Source organism: Hesperophylax consimilis, chromosome 25 (genome assembly GCF_061612785.1).
Source record: "Hesperophylax consimilis isolate HC1 chromosome 25, BYU_Hcon_1.0, whole genome shotgun sequence".
NCBI lineage: Eukaryota > Metazoa > Arthropoda > Insecta > Trichoptera > Limnephilidae > Hesperophylax > Hesperophylax consimilis.
Window position 1 is genome coordinate 8007773 of NC_142860.1, and position 11996 is coordinate 8019768.

The window sequence follows — 11996 nt, forward strand, 5'->3', positions numbered from 1 at the left end:
AGTTAAAATAAAGGTTTTTATAAGACTTGGTTTAAAGTGTGTAAAGTCATAACTGGCTCATAAAGAGTTGAAAATTAACTTTAATGGGTTCAATGTAGGTTTATATTGTTGGAACACTTGTGTGAAGCAATATTTTCTTTAATGGAAAATTAATTACTTTTTTTATTGTTTCCGAAGCAGTTAGACTGGCGCTACGAGTATACATTTTACAAAGGTCTCAAGAGTTGAACATAAATAATACCTATTATTCTTTAATGATAAACTAACGTTTATAAGACAAGGTTTTATGCATAGCATAAAGGATAACAAATAATTATAATCAATAATTAGTCATCCGAAATACTAATACAACTTGAAAATATCTGTTTACTTTGTTAGATATCTGTTTACAGGTGAAAAAATATAATAAGCAGTAATTGTTAATTGAGGTACTAGTACATATTGAATCATTTGGCGGGTTGGAAATAAACCGACATAGCTCAGTGGATACAGAGCACCTGACCGGACATCAGAAGGCACGGGTTCGATTCCCGTTGGCGGGATTTATTTTTACACGGGAGATATTTTCAATTTGTATTAGTATTTCGGATGACTAATTATTGCTTATAATTATAAATAATACCATTAAAATTAGTACCTAACTACTAACATTGAGACTTTATTGATATGTAATCGCAAGATTTTAAGACCAAAGTTGTTAAATAACTGTTGACTGTTATTTACAGACTTGGTGGGAACACAATAATAGAACGCGTGTTCCAATATAATAATTTATTAACAATTAAGTGCGGATTGTCTACGTCTTATCTCTGAGCTGTCGGTTTGGGTAAAGAGGGCGAGCAGATGCATCCGTCATCTTTTATACCCCTATCAGTCATCTCGCTCTTACGCATTCAACAAGCAGGCGTACCACCAAAAACCTTTCTTACATCCTCCCCTACTAAAATTGAATGCCCCTATCTATATATATCATACCCTATTACTACATATTTCATTTACAATTTTATTTTATATATTTCATTTACTAAACAATTAACACAACATATTTTTTTTTATAAAATTAACTATCATATGCCGCGTTTCTTTCTGCTTCCCTTCTCTTGTCTCGTCGCCCGTCCACTCCTCCTCCTGGACTGCGAGGTCCTCATCTTGGCCGAAGTCTTCCCTGCCATGGGTTAGACCTGAAACATGGAGAAACAGTATTAGAGTCACTTCTATTACGTAACATACCTGAGAGATTAACTTCATCCGTCGACAGTTCCCTAGTGTCAGACGTACCGACTTCCGGCTTATCTCCCTCCTGCCATGAAACATGTAATTTTTTTATCTGGTCTAAATGTCTTTTCCACACCATATTAGACTTGTTAATTTTTATGATATATATTTTTCTACCTTTTTTTTTCAACAATAACCCCAGAGACCCATAACCTATTACCCTGAGCTCTGAAATCTCTAGTCATCACTTTCTGACCTATATTCAAATCTGACTTATTTCTACCCTTATATTGTCTTTTCTGATTGACTCTGAATAACCTTTTTCATTACTTTTTGTTGACGAGTAGAACTTGAAGTATTCGTTCTTTCCTCAACCTTCCTAGGAATCAGAGAGTCAAATACTGTTCTAATTTTTCTTCCCATTAATAATACAGATGGTTCATACCCTGTTGTTGCATGAACGGTATTTCTATAGTCAGTTAAAAAGTTACCTAACTTTTCTTTATAATCTGAAGGAAATCTATTATTTGTACAAACTTTTTTAAGAAATTTTTTACAGGTTTTAACAGCATTCTCAGCTTGCCCATTGCTACTCGGGTGGTTAACTGGACTAGTAATATGTTTCATACCATTTTTCTTACAAAAATTTTCAAAATCCTCCGAACAAAAACACGTACCATTATCACTAACTAAAGTTGCTGGAAAACCAAATTGTGAAAATAATCTATGAAGTACTTCAACATTTTCTTTTGAAGACAGACTGTTCACTTCCAGACACTCGATCCACTTCGAAGAAGAGTCTATCACAATTAAAAAGTTTTTATTATGTAAGCTACCATGATCAATATGCACCCTGAACCATACTTCAGGTTCATAAGGCCATACTGCTAATGAACTCTTTTGTGATTCTGGTTTAATTTCTAAACAATCTCTACAATTTTCTGTTATTTTCTCCAAATCTAGATTAATTTTTGGCCACCAGACAAAGCTTTTCGCAATGCCTTTAGTCTTAAAAACCCCTAAATGAGATCTGTGTAACATCTTTAAAACTTCTTGTCTTAAAGACTCAGGAATAACAACTCTATGTTGATATAAAATACACCCATTTATCAATGACAATTCCAACCTTTTTTCCCAAAAAACTCTAATAAAATTAACATTTTGTGCCTTTTTTACTGATGCTGGCCAACCCTCGATAAGAAATTGTTTTACTTGACTTAAAATTTCGTCCTTTTCGGTCTCACTTCTTATCACGTCTAAAGACAAATTAAACCCGTTATTTTCAAAATAATTAATGTAACCAGACTCTATATTATCTTCACAGCTAACCTTTTCAATTGAACACCTGCTCAGAAAGTCTGAACAATTATTTTTCGACTTTACGTATTCAATCGTAAAATTGAACGATCCTAACATAACTGCATAACGCTGTAATCTTGACGCCGCAATCTTAGGAATTTCTCTATTCTGACCGAAAATTCTGACCAAAGGCTGGTTATCTACAGCTAAAATAAATTCTCTGCCATACAAATATTGATAAAACTTCTTAATCCCAAAAATTATAGCTGTTGCTTCAATATCCAAAATCGAATAATTTTTTTCCGCTTTATTTAAAGTTCTGCTTGCGAACCCTATTGGTCTTTCTACGCCGTTTTTAAATACATGGATTAACGTTGCTCCGATCCCATTCAAACTTCCATCCGTGACAAGTTTCACAGGAATATTCTCGTCGAAATGCGTTAAAATCCTATCCGAAGTTAATATTTTTTTTATTATCGCAAAACTGTTTTCTTGTTCTGTATCCCATTGAAACTTAACATCTTTTTTAAGTAAATCGTATAATGGTGACAATATATCTGCCATGTTTGGAATAAAATTACGATAATAACTAACCATACCTAACAAACTTCTCAATTTATTTAAATCACTAGGCGCTGACGCGTTTAAAATGGCTTCTTTATTCCGCTGACACGGTTGAATTCCTTGCTCACTTATTTTATAACCTAAAAATTCAATAACTTTTAAATTGAATTCACACTTTTCACTATTCACCGTTAAATTACAACTTTTTAACCTATCTAAAACGAGACGCACGTTTTTTTCTAAGTCGACTTCATCTTTTCCTATAACAATAATATCATCCAAGTAGAACGTCATGTTCCGTAATCCTGATAAACAATTTGCCATTGCTTTAGCAAAAACTGCTGGCGCTGGTGCTAACCCAAACACTAAACGTTTATATTGAAACAATCCCAAGTGGGTATTTATTGTTGTGAAACGTCTACACTCCTTTTTCAAAACAAACTGATTATATGCGGATTTTAAATCAATTTTAGCAAAAACCTTGCCTCCATTCACTTTGGTTAATAATTCCTCAATTCTAGGTAACGGATACTTGTCAATTAATAACTGATTATTCACTGTAGATTTATAATCACCACATTTTTTTTTTTTTTTTTTTTTTATAGTGAATACCTCACAAGAGTCCCAACTGCTCCCGTCTGGAGCCAGTGAGACTATGGCATCCCCAATTGGGGGATGTTGTGAGGCTGAAGGTAAGTGGGGAAGGGAAGGAGGAAGGTGGGGGAGTACCTGGCTATCCAGATCTAGTCACTAAACACGGCTAAAGCCATTTGGAGCAACGTTTCAATTCTGAATGGTGGTCTTACACCAGGGCGATACTGGTAGTATCTTCCACTCTGGAACGTGCCGCAAATATACTATATATTATTTTAATTAATTAATTGTGAAATAACACAAATTAATCAAATAAAATTTATTTGCGCACGCCGGGTTCGAACCCGCGACCTTCGGAATGGCAGTCCAATGCGTTACCACTGGACTATGCCGGCCGTCAACCACATAATCTAATGCTACCATCTTTCTTAATCACAGGTACGATTGGACTCGCGAAATCACTATACTGAACTTGTTCTATAATACCGTTAGAAAGTAAATTACTTAATTCTTTTTCAACTTTATCCTTCAAAGCAAACGGCATTATTCTGTGATTACGAAATATCGGTACAGCACAATCTTTTAAGGTTAAATTCACTTCGTACTTGTTAAACTTTCCTATTTTATCCGTAAAAACTTCTGGAAATTTTTTCACTAATCGCTCTTTTAATGTATTTTGTTTTACACAATTAACGATCCCCGCTATTCCCACGTTAAAGAGATTCATGAAATCACGTCCTAAAATCGAAAGTGACGAACTACGCACGACAATAATTTTTAGTCGGTGTTGTAGACCATTATACTCTAGTATCGGTGTGAAAGTACCTACCACACCAATGAGCGTATTGTCAAAACTCCGTAAGCTCACGTTTTCGTGCAATAACTCAATACTGCTGAATTTATTGAGATAACATTCTTCCGGAATTACGCTACAAGATGCTCCAGAATCTACCATGAATTTATTATTTATTCCGTCGAGTGAAACTTCTATATAATATGGCTCAATACTTAGTACATCACCAACCATTCCATCCGATAACAAAATATTCACGTTTTTACGTGTTGTCACCTGTTTACACCGTTTTGCTAAATGACCTTTAGTACCACAAATTTTACATACATAATTTTTGAATCTACATTCTACCGCCGTGTGATTATTATAACCACAAACCGTACAATTACGCTTTGTAACATGATGAATCGGCGAACGAGCCCGATTACAGCTACTGCTTCGCTTGAAACTATATTCATCTCTCTTTTTCACATGCGTATTAGGTGAGACACGACCTCCGCCGACTGTTAAATTAGCTAAAACTCTGTTATCAGCTGATTGAGATTGGGTTGATGCTACAAGTTCAATACACTCTGCTACTTGCACACATTTTTTGAAAGTATATGATTCACTATCGAGAAATAATTTTTCTCTAATCTTACCGGGTTTACAACCTAATACAAAGAAATCTCTTAATTTCTCTGATAAACTATTCCCGAATTTGCAATTGCTAGAAAGAGATTTTAAACGAACAGCAAAATCGCGAACTGATTCGTCATTCCTTTGTTTAGCTGAATAGAACTGTGACCTTTCTTCAAAGAAACATTTTGTCGTACAACAATATTCATTGAGCTTAGATATTAAATCTTTTAAATCAACCTCTGTTACTTTTTTTGGAATACACAAATTTACCAGTAAAGAAAAACAATCATCTTGCAAAGCATTTAGGAAAATAGCTCTTTTTTTAACATCCGATGCGTACTTTTCATCATTCACAAGGAGGTACTGCTCGAGACGGACCTTGAAGTTCTCCCAGTTACCGTCACGCAAACTGAAGGACCCCAATCCTGACTCCATGCTTCCTCTACCCAGAAGGTACCCACAAGACAAGAAAAGAAAAACAGAAAAAAACTTCCCAAAGATTTCTCCGCTCTCCAATTTGCTCCTTGGACCCTCTCAGGAAACCGCTCCTTGACCCTTGTTGCTGGATGGCTCTTCCCAGACCGCTCTGAGACCTGGCAACACCGATCCTTGACCCTGGTGCTGCTGATGGCTGCCCCCAGACCACTCTTGTGGCCCGGACCCCTCCGATCCTTTGACCCTTGGAGATGCTGCCGCTTGACGCCCTGGACCTTCCGTGCTTCCCCCTTCCGAGAAGCTGGCTGGCTCCAGTGGCTTCGTCTTCTTCACTCCTTTCAGTGAAGAATAATTTCGGTCCGGCCTTTTTTACCGACCCGAATAATATGTCGCAATCCGAACTTTTTCGACAATATCGCGTACATTTTTCCTTGCGAAATCTTGCGCGTCGATTCTTTTAATCGTTGTTTTACAATTTCCGTAGGCTGCGCCACTGTTAAATAACTGTTTACTGTTATTTACAGACTTGGTGGGAACACAATAATAGAACGCGTGTTCCAATATAATAATTTATTAACAATTAAGTGCGGATTGTCTACGTCTTATCTCTGAGCTGTCGGTTTGGGTAAAGAGGGCGAGCAGATGCATCCGTCATCTTTTATACCCCTATCAGTCATCTCGCTCTTACGCATTCAACAAGCAGGCGTACCACCAAAAACCTTTCTTACAAGTGGTATAAAAAGTAAAATAGTGTTCAAACTAAATAAATCTGTCAGTTGGAGACATCTGATGTCACACCATTTGTACAATTTCTATTTCCTCGGTCAACGCAACTTTTTTCAACGACATACATTTTTCTCATCGTGTAGTCCCCATAATGTATCCGTATCGGTTTGTAATAAATATTTTTTTACTTTTTGTTTTTGACACAACTACTAGGAATAAGTGGTTAACAGTTAGTGGGAAGGAATTCTGACTCACACCTGGTATTTTGAAACGCGCTTGTTCATTCTGACCAGGTGTAAATCACTGCACAAGGTTCCGTCATAGATTAAATAAAAAAAAACGCATTGAGGGTCACGTGACACGTAGACTGTACACTGCACAGATTTTCTTTAGCAGACTAACGTTGTAAAATATAGTATTGCAAAACTTACCTTTGTAGGTTTTCCACACTGTCAGACAGGTAATTAGGTAACATATTGGGTGGAAGAATGCGGGAATATATGTTAGAGGGAGATGCATATAGTTTCGTCATCAAATCATCTGTAATATTTTTTATCGTTAAAAATAGTTTGTTTATTTTAATTTCAACTGTTTAATATTAATTTCTCGAATTGATACAGTTACAATTTTCATAAATATGCTAGTTGAGAATTTTTTTTAAATTTTAAATATACTTGAAATGTCTTTATTCTTTCTACGGCATTTTGAAAACATTTCAATCATTTCAAGTACGTATTTTCGAGCCATAGCTTTGATTCTCTCCACTGAAATAGAATAATTTGCCTCTTTCTATTATCGATTTAGCAATCAAAGTAATATGGAAATGTAGTTTATGCCGCAGTGAAGCTTACAAGGCTTACAGTCAGCATGGAACGCTCAGTTTGTCAGCGTTATGTGGTATGGCGCGCAGTACTGCATAGGGAAAGTATTATAAATTGAGATTTTATCGTGTTAGCAATTTCCAAAGAAAACACGCAATTTCAGTTTGCAAATTGGCTTACTAGAATGGAATGCACCTGACAAAGTATTTTTTATAAATTTGACATTTTCTGTAGTGGAAAATTTGAATTGTGTTCGTAAGAAACCGTTATATCTTGTTGGATTCGCGAGATAAAATATGGAATAAGACATCTTACAAAGAAACTGTTGTATCTTGTTGGATTCGCGAGTTAAAATATGGAATAAGACATCTTACAAAGAAACTGTTATATCTTGTTGGATTCGTGATATATAATATAGAATAAGGCATGTTTCAAAGCTTTTATTGCAAGGGATTCAGTATTTGAGTACTGCAGTTTTGAGGTTGAGCTACCCGTGCATTTTGATTTGGGTGAGGTTTATTACTTTGATGTTGTCTTAAGGTCTTTGTTCGGTTTCATTAGTCTAGATTTTAAGAAATTTTATGTAAAATTTTGACATTTTCGTTTTAATATTCATTTTACTGTGATTAGTTGCACTTTACGAGTTATCAATTCAATCATTTTTGAAAGATTGACTTAAATTTCTAAGCAAACTTAGGATTCGTCTATAGTCAGTGTTTATGAAACCAAATTTAACTTTTAAATTGTTACTTTTTTCTTCAAAACATCAGAAAACTTTGCAGTATATTCAATATTTACTCAATACAGGACGGAGTTTAGTTCAGGGATATATTCAAAATACAACTATGTCATCGGTACACAGTCGCGAAACACCTTTATGCGTTTTCCAATTGATAGTTGAATGCTGTCCTTGTTCTACCGGTACTTCAATGGAAGTGGCTCCAAGGAGCTAGCGTCATTGATCCCTTCGGCAAAGATACATAGTCGGGAAAAACGCCCAACGCGCCCCCATCATATATACATGGTTGTCATTTGTCACATCAGAACGGGTGGCTTCTACGACTCGTTCTTGAGTTAAACAGCTCGGTTGTAGAACGATTTTCCGGCCTCCGTGTTTCCTCCCTTCTACAACATGGGTCTCTTCAATACTCACGTTCATCTCACTTGTGTGGACTTAATGTAAAAAAAAAAATACGAATTAACATAACTGAAAAGTGTTGTTAATTCGGTTAAGTTTTTAGATTCTCACGGCTAAAAGCATTTTTGTTTTTTATTTTTGGGGTGTTATGCCGTGTTGCGCCTTCTCCCTCCAACTCCTTCTTTAGCCGACGTTTCGGACAGCATTGCAGTGTATTAAATATTAAATATGTATTAAATCTTCCAGAAAAAAATCTCTAAATGATAGTGAAAATACCATTAAAATAAGTTGCGTAGAACTAAGAAAGAAAAAGAACCAATAAAAAAGAACTAGGAAAAGTTAGAAGTACTAAGCGAACAAACAGACAGACGCAGATAGCGATTTTATTTTATACTATTTAGAGATTAGAGATATAAGGATATATTTTAAACCATAATGTGTTTCACTGCAGTTCCTTATTGGGATTCTTGCCATTCCCCATTGGATACAAACAGATGAGGGAAATAACTTATAGAAACTCTTGTGCGGTATTTGGTTTGTTAAAATGGAAAAGTGATTCTAACAACAATGTTTAATAACTTATAAGGCTCTAAATCACTTATCCGAATCTTTTTTCCTTGAAAAACCACTTGAAAACAATCAAGTCTTAGGTCAGTAAACTAAAATGCATTTCAGATGCAATGTTTAGATATTGCGTCATGCCCCTTCGTCTTTGCGTCACGCCCCTGAGCTTGTATTAAACTCTCACCTGATCTAAGAGGCATAAATAATTCTAAAGAATTCAGAATGAAACTTTCCACAAAGGTTCTATAGAAATTGTACCCTTTGAAGAAAATATAATCGTGTAGCATAAAATAAAATTTGTACTTGATTACTCGTTATACTTTAGTGATTACTTGTTGTTCTTATGATTATTCGTTCTACTTTAGTGATTAATCGCTGAACTAAAATGATTACTCATTGTAATTAAATGTGTTTCTTGAGAAGTTACTAAGAGTCACTTAATGCAGATCAATAATACGAAAATAAAAAAAAAACTTTCTGCGACTATAAGATTTAAATTACCAGAAACCATTTTTTTATCTGTCTCGGAAGAAATTATTCAACTTAATTTACTCCGACGACTTTTCTCGTCACGTTCTCTTGGTAGTTAATTTAGTGAATAGAGAACTTATTTCAAAGCAGGATATAGGATGATCATTTCGTCTATTAGAGTATAAAGATGATTTAAGGAAATTGTAACTATGTTATAAAGGAGGTGGATAAATATATATTTTTAAACAAATCTTAGAAAATATTCGATAATATAGATAATTCGCCTCTTATAAGATAATATGAATGATAAGCAAATTCGAGTTCATTGAACCTGAGTTACATAGTCAGACCCAACCGAAATTAGTATTTTTGATAAGTTGGGTTCTTCTATTCTGAGTAGATTTTTTCATCGATAAATGTATGCCATAAGTACTTAGTTTTTTAATGCCTCAGTATTACTGAAAGGATTTTGTACCCCCTGCGAGAATAGAACTCCACTGCTGGTTTGTCATCATACCCACAGGGCTATTGAAAAACTCATGTTTATATTGTCATATCCGTCATTTTGACAGTTTATTCCAAAATTCTGATCATTTACACAGCATGAAAGTCTGCTAAATTTGTAAAAAATATTTGTTTATTTAATTAGTTGTCATCTTTTTATTGCTTTGTACATATAAAAAGCGAGTACTTTAAAACCACCGAGAATTTAATATTGTGTTAATATTATTAATTTAAAAATCTCATATTCATACATTAATTACATATTATTATCTTATGAGATTTGAAATAGACAATTTACAAAATAACTTCCGACTAAGTCGCCAAAATTAACTATAAATTCCTATTTCCTTTAGCCGCGCGTCATGCCGAGCTGTTGAACTCAAGAACGAATCTTAAAAGCGACCCGTGTTCTGGTGATAATTTAAATCCATAAATAATATCGATATCTATATATATATTTTTTACATAGACTAGCCGTCCAACAGCCGAGTTTTCGAACTCAAGAATAAGTCATAGAAGCGACCCGTTCTCAGGTGATTATTGTCATTCACGATAAATTCACATGTTTGTTACTTTATATTATTGCTGTTCAGACGCAAAAAATTGTCATTACAAAGATATTTAAATTTAAAGAGTTTTACCGAAATTCACTGTAAAATTTTGGTACCTCGAAGTGGCGAAGTGTAAGAGCTTGCATTGTGCATTATTTAATTCACACTTAACCAACTCATAATAATCCAAAACTAATATTTGAATACGCCAAGTGTCAAACAATTTAGTATTTTTATTGTTAACTTTGTGGGTATCTACCTATACCGAAGCCGCAGTGAGTAGTGTATTGGCCAGTATAGTACCTACTAACATATTGGTTCCGAGTGCGCTGAGATATCTAGGCTGTCCCATTAGCCACATCTGCAAGTAAATAATTACAACTTTTTCTTTCCAAAAACCATTCTTAATATGGATGCTCAGGCATATATTTGTCTCGCAAAGGACGCAGTGAACTTACTGACCAACATGATTATGGATCCCAATAATAAATTCACGAAAGAACATATCGCTAAAATTATTCCTAGAACCAATGACATATTAGGAACAATTGGCCAAATGGCTGTTAAAATGGCGAATCTTGAGGGTGAATTAACAGCTCTTAAAACTGCAACCCCTAATGTGTGCACCCCCTCAGTTTCACAAACTCAGAGTGTCTGTGATATCCTCGCCGAAATCAAAGAACAAAGTTACAGAGATAAAAATTTGATTATTCATAATATTCCGGAGAATACATCGTTATCTCAGACTGAATCAATAAATAGCGACATAGTGTCAGTGAAAAAAATAATTTCAGATTTAGATATGTCAACATTAAATCTTGACTTGAAAATCTACAGATTGGGTCAAAGGCGTGCCGATAAACCAAGAGGAATTAAAATCGAGTTTCCGGAAGCTAAATGGCCGAAAGTACTATTAAGCAAGAAACACGCATTAAAAAATAATATACGTATTTACCAAGATCAGTCATTTATGCAGCGGAAACAATTGAGTGACCTAAGAAAAGAATTGGAAAATAGAAAATCTTCTGGTGAAACGGATATCACGATAAAATACATAAATAATAATCCGTCGATAGTCAAATCGAACCCAAAAAACTAAATTCTAAAATAAAAATATTTTATCAAAACGTACGTGGACTAAGAACAAAATTACAGGACCTGAAATCAACCTTACCTACTCTGGATTACGATTCTTACGCTTTCACTGAGACATGGCTGAACAAAAACATTGATACTACGGAATTGGGTTTCTTTGAACACACAGTGTACAGACAAGATAGAAGCAATAGCAATAAAACTAGAGGAGGTGGTGTGTTAATATCCGTAAATAAGAAATTCAACTCAAGAAAACTCAAATGCATCTACACTCATCTGGAACAACTATTTATCATGGTGTCTACCAATAAGGAAAAAATTATTGTTGGCTGCTTATATATACCCCCTTCTTCTGATGCTCAATTATACAAAGACCACTACCTCGAAGCTGAAACAATACGAAGAAAATTTCCAGATGCCACTTTGATATTAACAGGAGACTACAATCTACCTAATGTAACGTGGGACACAGAAAACAATAAAACTTCATGCACGGACAACATCAATCATGGTTCCCATGATATAATCGAGATGTCAAATTTTTTAAGTCTCCGGCAGTTAAACTATGTCTACAATGTTAACGCTCGTCTTCTCGATCTAGTGTT

General features: G+C 34.7%; 1 long non-coding RNA gene across 2 annotated transcripts; it reads right to left on the reverse strand.

Annotated features, from left to right (window-relative positions):
* Positions 1–819: 819 nt before the first annotated feature.
* Positions 820–5046, reverse strand: LOC149411493 (uncharacterized). Of its 2 annotated transcripts, none has more exons than XR_016304793.1 (2): positions 4278–5046; positions 820–1181 (listed from the first exon to the last, which is right to left on the reverse strand). It is a non-coding gene; the product is annotated as an uncharacterized LOC149411493 (long non-coding RNA). The 2 variants fall into 2 exon arrangements; XR_016304792.1 differs by lacking the exon at positions 4278–5046 and adding an exon at positions 1279–1498.
* Between the last annotated feature and the right edge of the window lie 6950 nt (positions 5047–11996).